Source organism: Gossypium hirsutum, chromosome A13 (assembly GCF_007990345.1).
Source record: "Gossypium hirsutum isolate 1008001.06 chromosome A13, Gossypium_hirsutum_v2.1, whole genome shotgun sequence".
NCBI classification, from domain to species: Eukaryota; Viridiplantae; Streptophyta; class Magnoliopsida; order Malvales; family Malvaceae; genus Gossypium; species Gossypium hirsutum.
Window position 1 is genome coordinate 96,028,826 of NC_053436.1, and position 7,463 is coordinate 96,036,288.

The window sequence follows — 7,463 nt, forward strand, 5'->3', positions numbered from 1 at the left end:
CTTTAAATTGAGTTTTTAGCCGTTAAATTACATGTTTTAAATAAAAGTTGAAAATTGGGTTATTAATGATGGATTTCAAGATTTTGGGTAAAAATATGGTTTCAAAGTATTTTTAAATTAGTTCTAATATAATTAGAAGGCTTCTAAACTTACTTTGAAGCTTCTTTAAAGATTTCTTGAGTTTTAATGAATTTTCGTAAAAATTGCCAAAAGATGTCGAAAAATGTCGATACCACGAATTGAGTAGTTTTGCGTAGTTTAAAGGTTGAGAATTAGTCGTAGGTGAATAATTAGATGAATGTAATTCATTTTAAGAAAAAAGTATAAGTATAGACCGAGACATTTGGATTTCAAGTTGGTTATGTTACAAATTTCGGTTACTTGAAAACATAGCTTAGGCTTATGTTTTTTTATTGTTTAAGGTGGATCCTTGGCTGATTTTTGGTTGTGTTATTATGTGAATTATTGTGTTGAAACTTTGGATTCATTAAAACCTTTTATGAGTTAAAGGAAAGGCTAGTTTAAGCTTTTGACTTTTTGGCGAAAGTGTATTGGTGAGTGTTTGGAATCACTGCTTGTAGACGTGATTCATTGCGTTAATTGGGAATTTAAAAATAGTGTAAACCCCTACTATAAATTTCAAGTGTATGCTTTGTCATACTTATGATTTTGTATGTGAAAATGTGTTGTGAAATTGTGGATTAAAATGTGATATTATGATATATGCAATAAGCTTATGATAACTATTGTGAAAGAGTAGTTTGTGGGCATGTTATACGTGCCATGTGACAGTGAATATGTTATTATTATAATGTGATTATGCAGTGAAAGGTGCAGCAAACGCTAAGTAATATGTATGTTTAATAATGAATATTTTGGCCTTGTGAACATAAAGACCATTGGATATAGTTGGCATGTTATAGGATTGTGAATACTCACTTATATGTTTTATGTGATTTGGGTATTGAGGCCCTCAGACATGTTGGAGAGATAAGGGACGTTCAACGGGACATGTTTGGTATGTTGGAGAGTGTTAGCTTTATGCTTCACTTTTTGGGATATGTTCAAGTCTATGAGTCTTTTGGTGTGTTGGAGATACGTGTATCCGATGAGTGGTGATATAGCCCACTTTTATGTTTCATAGCTCAAGTGTCAAATTATCTTTAAATATGATTATGAGTATTATGTTATATGCTTAAATGTTATGTGATTATTATGTAACGAAGTCAATAGATAATGCATGGACAAATAACATGACACTAGGGGTTTAAATATTGTAATTGTGCTAAATGGTTATTTGATATTGCATGATGATACGTTTGTATGATAGTTTTTCTAAACATTCACTGAGCTTGTTAAGCTTACCCACTCCTATTTAAACCATTGTAGACTAATTGAGTTTCGGTTTGAGCGGTGTAGTTCTGAAGGAGTGATCCAAGCAAGACTTTTGCATTACTTCGTAGGTGTTAATTCATTCGATTATGTTTTGGGGAAATAAATGCAATGTGGTAAACTTGTTGCATAAATGTTTCCCTGATGTTTTGGTTATTTTCATAGCTTATTTATTCTTAGGGTTTATAGATATTGCTATTGTTATGTCACTTGTTTATTCGGACATGTTTTTTATGATTGATCATTTATTATGGTTATTTTGATGTGTATTTAACGATGTATTAGTTATATGTTGAACGTTTTATGATTAGAATGGATAATTTGCCTTATTATGTTGTATTTTTTATGTCTACAGTAGAGGTTTTGATATTTGGGTTTTAAAAATGATACCTTTGTGATTTTCGGAAGTGCAAGAAGTCAATATTATAATTTTGTATCGATATCGTATCACGAGTATCGATATCGTATCACGAGTATTGATACTTGTGGTAAAATAATCGATACTTATCGAAATGCACTGATATTTTCTTGTCTTTAGATTTTAGGCGAGAAATAAAATATTGATTTGGTACTGGTTTTTCAAGCAATATCGATACCATATAAGGAAATTATCGATACCTTAGTTTCAGTATCGATACCTACGTAACTTGCTTTGGAATTTTACTAAGTGGTCCTAATACATGTTTAATTGTTATCATAAGTTTATTTGAAGTATGTTTGGCATGTTTTAATGATGTTTGATACATGTTTGACCCTAAACCCATACAAATGCTAAGATAAAAGGTTTTTTAACTTAATAATATGACATTATATAATGTGTATGATGTGTAACGGTGGTGTGGCAACCTGATATTCAAACTCAACAACTGGGTCGGGTATAGGGTATTACAAAGGTACTGCTCAGAATCTTGGTAATCAATGTTGAGAAAGAACTGAGGAAGATCAAGATAGTGAATTCCATGAGGGTTCCAACAGTGTGTGGTGCAAAAGGAGTTAAATTTCAACTTAATAGTTGATAAACCGTAATTTATACATATTTTTACCCCATGTTTAATGCATTTTATGGATGATTTTCCATTAGAATTGGTGAATTCGATGCTCCTAATGCTTTAATTTCATGTTTTACACTTAGGAGAGCATAGGAGAGCCAAAGGAACGAGAAACGGGCCAAAAATAGAGAAAATGGGCCAAAGTACGAAATCAACACGGCCTGGACCTCCTCACACGAGCAGACCACACGACCATGTCAATTTGACAGGCTCGAGCATGGCCTAAAGTAATTGCACACGGGCGTGTCCCTGTCGAGCCCAAGTTGAGTCTAATTCGGAAAAGGCTAATTTTGAGGTCTTTTAGGCATTCCAAAGCCTATAAATACACCCTAGAGAAGGAAGAAAAGGAGGATAGAGTAGGGGGTAAGGAATTACTCCAAGAAAGCCCATTGATTCATTCAAGTAGTCGGATTCATCATCAAGACTAAAGATCTTTCCTCAATTCGCCTTCAAGAGTTTTGGGTTTTCTTTATGTTTTGTATTCTTTATTATTTTGAGATGTTTTCTTATTTAGTTATGAACTAAATCCCCTAAATACCTAAGGGGAATGAAACCTAAGACGAATCTTGTTATTATTTTCTGAATTGTATGATAAATATTTGACTTGTTCTTAATTATGTGTTCTTAATTATGTGTTCTTAATTCTTGTTTTGATATCCCAGGATACTGATTCAAGATAAGTTCAGAGGAGGAATAGACCTTGTCTAAGTGTACATTTGTCATAATTAAGCGGAGTTGATTGCGCGCCTAGACATAGGGTGACAAGATTTTGCCGGATTAGGGTGAAACCTAATAAGAGGATCTATAGATCGAGTTAATGCAACCCTAGAGTGTTAATTAGAGAAAATTCTCGGTTATTCAATCTAGGGATTAGACGTTATTAGTCTTGAATAGGGATAATAACATAACTTAAGGATCTCTACGGAGCAAGTTAAATGAATAAATCGTCCGATTCGGAGCCAGAATAACAAGTACAGTCTAGGTGGATTTTTCTTTAGGTATTGTTTTCATTCAATTGATTTTTCCAAAAGCAATTCCCCAATTCCGTTCTCTGTGCGTTCTTAGTTTAGATAATTAGTTAGTTAAAACAAAAACCTCTTTATTCTTAGGCTAGATAATAAAAAGACAGTCATTACTAGTACTTTTAGTTCCTTTGGGTTCGACAATCTAGTCTTGCTAAAACTATACTGCTGTTCGATAGGTACACTTGCCTACATCGCGATAATAGTTAGTTCAAGAACGAGTAATTATAAATATTTAAAACCTATCACGAAACCATGTGATCAAATTTTTGGCGTCGTTGCCGGGGAACTAAGATATTAGGAACGCTCAATTTTTATTACTTTAGCCATTTATTTTTCTTGCAATTTAATTTAAATTTTTTTGTTATTTATTAATTTACTTTTTCCTTCTCTTGGCAGGTTTTTATAGTTTATGACTAGAAGAAATCCGTCAGGACCATTACTTTTTGACGAAGAAATTGATCGTACAGTTCGCAAAAATCAAAGAAAAATAAGGCGAAGCTTAAGATACACAGAGAACGAGCAAGAAGACGATACTCAACCCCCAACCAAAGAGATGGCTAAAAACCAAGGCAATCAACTACCTCCTGCAATTGCGGTTAATCAAAATCCTGCTTCACGCACTATGTATGATTATGCTAAACCTTTTTTTAACAGGAACTGAATCCAGCATAGTTAGACCTGCTGTAGCTACAAATACTTTTGAATTAAAACCTAACACTATTCAAATGATAAAACAATTTGTTCAGTTTGATGGTTTGCAGGATGAGGATCCCAACGCTCATTTAGCCAACTTCTTAGAACTATGCGATACATTTAAAATTAATGGTGTCTCTGATGATGCCATTCGTCTTCTGTTATTCCCTTTTTCATTGAGGAAGAAAGCTAAACAGTGGTTGAACTCGTTACCAAGAGGGTCAATCACTACATGGGAACAAATGACAGAAAAATTTTTACTAAAATATTTTTCGTCGGCTAAAACGGCTAAATTATGTAATGATATCTCTTCTTTTGTGCAGATGGATTTAGAAACACTTACGATGCATGGGAGAGATACAAGGACCTTTTGAGAAGGTGCCCTCATCATGGGTTACCACTTTGGCTACAGGTTCAAACGTTCCATAATGGCCTGAATCCTTTGACTCGAAAAATGGTTGACGCAACTGCTGGCGGAACCATCAATAATAAAACACCTGAAGATGCCTATGAGTTTATAGAGAAGATGTTACTAAATAACTATCAGTGGCGAGTCATGAGGACAAAGCTAACAAAAACAGCCGTCGTTTATAACGTTGATTCGGTCACCATGCTCTTTAATCAGATCGAACTCTTAAATAAAAAGATTGGTGGTTTTCTTAGTTCTTCGCAGGTTCACCCAGTAATGCAGTGTGAAGCAAGTGGAGGTGGAACAAGCCATTCGGAATATCAACCTTATGGCCACAACTTGGATAACGAGCAATTAAACTACATGAGTAATAATTCTCGACCTCAAAATAATCTATATAGTAACACTTACAATGCAGGTTGGAGGAACCGCCCCAATCTCTCGTGGAGCGGTCAAGTAAATCAAATACCACAACCACCTACAGGCTACCAACAACCACCCTACCAACAGGAAAAGAAGCTGAACCTTGAAGAGATGCTCTCAAAGTTTATTTCGGTGTCAGAAACTCATTTCTAGAACACCGAGACAGCACTTAAAAATCAACAAGCGTCGATCCAAGGGCTCGAAACTCAGATAGGCCAGCTTTCCAAACTAATTTTCGAACGACCACAAGGTAGCTTGCCAAGTAATACTGAACCCAACCCAAGGGAACAACTAAATGTAATTAATATTCAAGATGAAGAAGGAGTTGTTGAGCCTGAACCAGAACCGAGGCAAGAAACTGTGGTAAGCAAAGTTTAAGGTGAGGTAGATAACAATAAAAACAAAACGGTGAATGTCGAATATAAACCTCGTGTGCCATACCCCAACTCGACAAGGAAAGATCGTTTAGATGAACAATTTGGTAAATTCCTTAAACTCTTAAAAAAAATTACATATTAACTTACCGTTTATTGAAGCCCTATCTCAGATGCCAAATGTAATGAAATTCTTAAAAGAGCTTTTAGCAAATAGGCGAAAGTTGGACGAGGCATCGCATGTGGAGCTAAACGCAGTGTGCTCAGCTATTCTGAAAAATAAGCTACCGAACAAACTAAAAGATCCAGGGAGTTTTACGATTCCTTGCTTAATTGGTAGTTTAGATGTTAATAATGCATTAGCTTATTTAGGGGCTAGTATCAATGTCATGCCTTATAAAATGTTTAAACAACTAGGTCTCGGGAAACCCAAACAGACTAGGATGAGCATTCAACTAGCAGATAAAACTATAAGATTTCCTAGGGGTATTATTGAAGATGTGCTAGTAAAAATCGATAAATTTATATTTCCCGTTTACTTCATTGTTTTAGACATAGATGAGGATAGCAAAACTCCTTTAATTCTGGTAAGGCCCTTTCTAGCAACTGCTAAAACAATTATTGATGTTGGCACAAGTGAGCTCACGCTTCGCGTAAGAGACGAAACACTCACCCTTCAAGCTCGCAATTCTGACAACACATCAGAAATTGAAGGTGATCATCTGAACCATTCTATTAAAACTGACCGCATAATACAACCCACTTTGTAGGAGATAAGTCTGAAGGAAATACATAACCCACTCTCAAACAATAGTAAAAGATCTATTCATAAAAAACGAAGGCTGGAGATAGAGGAGCTAGATGAATGGCGAACACATAAACCGAGAACATACTATAAATTGAAACAACGCCAAGACGAGCTTAATACCTCTCCAAATCAACTTAAAGTTGGAGATAAAGTCTTATTAGATGCTGCAGATCCCCACATTGTCACTACCACACCAAATGAAGAAATCCCTCTTACGGTACTCAGCATTTTTCCATTCGGTACGGTGGAGGTGAGTCATCCAAAGTTCGGCACTTTTAAGGTAAACAACACCTGTTTAAAACTTTATTTTAAGATTGATAACAGGAATGAAGAGTATAAAATCCTTGAACCACCATGATCATTCAACAGAGAGGTAAGTCGAGCTTAGACTATAAATAAGCGCTTCTCGGGAGGCAATCCGAACACGAACTGTATTAACTTCTTTAAAAATTTATTCTTCAACATCTAACTCACTAACGGAGCTCTTGAACACAGGTTTTCCACAAAGACATGGCCAAGCACACGGGCGTGCTTATGGCCGTGTGAAAATAGGGCAAGGATTTCCCCAAACGCGGGTTACAATAAAACGCAACGGCTGTGCGACATAGCCGTGGTCAAGCCTGCCAAAACAATATGGGCGTGCGACACGTCCATGTGGAAGACCCATGGTTGAAACTGAGAAACTAGCACGGGCGTGCGACACGCCCGTGTCTCACACCCGTGGTCGAACCTATTAGATTGACACGGGGGTGGGGATTTCCTACCCGGGTGTGAGAGATGCGAACGAAGCTAGACACGGTCGTGCGACACAGCCGTGTGAACCCACACGCCCGAGGTACACGGGCATGGGACGAATTTCAGAATCGCCCAAATAGGAAAAACGCGAAACACATGGGCAAAAATTTGGGAACACGGGTGTGTGCCATGGTCGTGTGGCCCAAAATCTATAAATACCCTGCACTATTCACTTTCTTCCCCATTCAAAAAACCTAACCCTAGCTGCTGCAACTCCACATGGCCTCCTTGCCACGCCCGTGCGCCACTTCCCACTCCATTTTTGACGTTCAATCTCTCTCTCCTAGCGTTTGTTTACTCTTTTCACTTCTATTTTACTTATTTCTAATGCTTAGTATCAACATCATCTTCATACCTTTTGTACTATTCTTCATTTTGCTCATTATTCTATCATTTAATTTGCATTCTTAGGTTAGTCATGACATTACTATGCTTCTTCTCATGCTATTACCATGCCAATGTCTATCATTTAATTCGCATTCCTAGATTATTTAT

The 7,463-nt window shown here is 36.4% G+C and overlaps 1 non-coding gene across 1 annotated transcript; it reads right to left on the reverse strand.

Moving 5' to 3' along the window:
• Positions 1-4,449: 4,449 nt before the first annotated feature.
• Positions 4,450-4,555, reverse strand: LOC121213251 (small nucleolar RNA R71). The gene has a single exon (XR_005908633.1). It is a non-coding gene; the product is annotated as a small nucleolar RNA R71 (small nucleolar RNA).
• Between the last annotated feature and the right edge of the window lie 2,908 nt (positions 4,556-7,463).